Below are 2,500 nucleotides of genomic sequence, written 5' to 3' on the forward strand. Positions count from 1 at the left end.
GCTCGCGACATCGGTCAAGCCTCCCGAGCCTCCCACCACGCGGTGGGATTGCTCTGTGTAGGCGTCCTGAGTGTCCACAGCGCGGGTGTCACCGCAGCAACGGTAACGTTGCACGGCGACGTTCTCTTAAGGCAACGGCATCCGTTCATTGAGGATCGGCGCAGAATGTTACATATCCTACCACTAACTGTGGAGAGGTAGAGGCAACACCTGTTCACGGTTGTTCTCAAATTCGGACACGTCACGTGGCAACGATAGACGTCGCACGTGACTGTCACGCGGCAACGTAAACGTCGCCGCGTGACACGCCACGGCAACGTATAGTTGCTACGTGACGGGCGTAGAAAAGTTGTGGGACGAACCCACAACTTGACAGGGAGGGATGCCAGCCCCCCCCAATATACCTGGGGAACTTAGCCCCGCCTGGGACCCCTGCCCGTCAGCTTGTGAAGGAGCCCTACACTGTTGCCGCGGCAGAGAAATGGCCATTTTCTGCCAGGCTTAGCCGATTCCGTCGTATTGGCTGCGGCGCCATGGTTTTCACCGTTACCCGACCAGCGCGCGCCCACCCGACTGTACGCTCGGCGTCGTTGGACGTTTTCCGACGTCGGCCCGACTTGGCCGTTTTTAGCCGATTCCGTCGTATTGGCTGCCGCGCCATGGTTTTCACCGTTACCCGACCAGCGCGCCCACCCGACTGTACGCTGGGCGTCGTTGGTCGTTTTCCGTCGTCGGCCCGACTTGGCCGTTTTTAGCCGATTCCGTCGTATTGGCTGCCGCGCCATGGTTTTCACCGTTACCCGACCAGCGCGCGCCCACCCGACTGTACGCTCGGCGTCGTTGGACGTTTTCCGACGTCGGACCGACTTGGCCTTTTTATGCGATTCCGTCGTATTGGCTGCGGCGCCATGGTTTTCACCGTTACCCGACCAGCGCGCGCCCACCCGACTGTACGCTCGGCGTCGTTGGGCGTTTTCCGGAGTCGGCCCGACGTTGCCGTTTTTAGCCCGATTCCGTCGTATTGGCTGCGGCGCCATGGTTTTCACCGTTACCCGACCAGCGCGCCAACCCGACTATGCGCTCGGCGTCGTTGGGCGTTTTCCGGCGTCGGCCCGACTTGGCGTTTTTAGCCGATTAAATGCGTATTGGCTGCCGCGCCATGGTTTTCACCGTTACCCGACCAGCGCGCGCCCACCCGACTGTACGCGGGGCGGCGTTGGGAGTCTTCCGTGGTAGGCCCTACTTGGCGTTCTATTGCGTATTCCGTCGTATTGGCTGCCGCGCCATGGTTTTCACCGTTACCCGACCAGCGCGCGCCCACCCGACTGTACGCTCGGCGTCGTTGGACGTTTTCCGGCGTCGGACCGACTTGGCGTTTTTAGCGATTCCGTCGTATTGGCTGCGGCGCCATGGTTTTCACCGTTACCCGACCAGCGCGCGCCCACCCGACTATGCGCTCGGCGTCGTTGGGCGTTTTCCGGCGTCGGCCCGACTTGGCGTTTTTAGCGATTCCGTCGTATTGGCTGCGGCGCCATGGTTTTCACCGTTACCCGACCAGCGCGCGCCCACCCGACTATGCGCTCGGCGTCGTTGGGCGTTTTCCGGCGTCGGCCCGACTTGGCGTTTTTAGCGATTCGTCGTATTGGCTGCAGCGCCATGGTTTTCACCGTTACCCGACCAGCGCGCGCCCACCCGACTATGCGCTCGGCGTCGTTGGGCGTTTTCCGGCGTCGGACCGACTTGGCGTTTTTAGCGATTCCGTCGTATTGGCTGCGGCGCCATGGTTTTCACCGTTACCCGACCAGCGCGCGCCCACCCGACCGTACGCGCGGCGTCGTTGGAAGTTTTCCGACTTCGGACAGACTTTGGAGTTTTTAGCGTATTCCGTCGTATTGGCTGCGGCGCCATGGTTTTCACCGTTACCCGACCAGCGCGCGCCCACCCGACTATACGATCGCCGTCGTTGGACGTTTTACGGCCGCGGCCCGACGTTGGCGTTTTTAGCCGATTCCGTCGTATTTGCTGCGGCGCCATGGTTTTCACCGTTACCCGACCAGCGCGCGCCCACCCGACTGTACGCTCGGCGTCGGTGGGCGTTGTCCGACGTCGGCCCGACTTGGCCGTTTTTAGCCGATTCCGTCGTATTTGCTGCGGCGCCATGGTTTTCACCGTTACCCGACCAGCGCGCGCCCACCCGACTGTACGCTCGGCGTCGTTGGACGTTTTCCGACGTCGGACCGACTTAGCCGTTTTCAGCCGGTACCGTCGTTTTGGTTGGCGCGCCATGGTTTTTCACCGTATCTCGACCGCCGCGCGCCCACCCGACTATAGTTCACCGTGTCGTTAGACGTTTTCCGACGTCGGACCGACTTAGCCGTTTTTAGCCGATTCCGTCGTATTGGCTGCGGCGCCATGGTTTTCACCGTAACCCGACCGACGCGCGCCCAACCGGCATGTACGCTCTGTGTCGTTGGTCGTTTTCAGTCTTCGGCCCGACTTA

This window comes from Lolium perenne, unplaced genomic scaffold, assembly GCF_019359855.2.
Source record: "Lolium perenne isolate Kyuss_39 unplaced genomic scaffold, Kyuss_2.0 unplaced49, whole genome shotgun sequence".
Taxonomy (NCBI): domain Eukaryota; kingdom Viridiplantae; phylum Streptophyta; class Magnoliopsida; order Poales; family Poaceae; genus Lolium; species Lolium perenne.